Source organism: Lupinus angustifolius, chromosome LG11 (assembly GCF_001865875.1).
Source record: "Lupinus angustifolius cultivar Tanjil chromosome LG11, LupAngTanjil_v1.0, whole genome shotgun sequence".
Classification (NCBI taxonomy): Eukaryota; Viridiplantae; Streptophyta; class Magnoliopsida; order Fabales; family Fabaceae; genus Lupinus; species Lupinus angustifolius.
The window spans coordinates 9,559,446-9,559,685 of NC_032019.1; positions in this window are offsets into that span (position 1 = coordinate 9,559,446).

A 240-nucleotide genomic window follows, 5' to 3' on the forward strand; every position below is an offset into this window, starting at 1 on the left:
ATCCGTATCTATTCCAGATGTGATTCATATGGTTGCTTTTGATGAAGCGAATTTGGAACCTCCTCAAGACATAGTTAATGATACTTTCCCCATTCAAGATGAGTTGGAAATTCATGAAGGAAAAACTCAAAACCCTCAAGAACATGGACAAGAGTTGCAAGAGCCAATAGCTTTGCGCAGATCCACTAGAGAAAGGAGAAATGCAATTCCAGATGACTACATTTGTTTTCTCCTGGAACA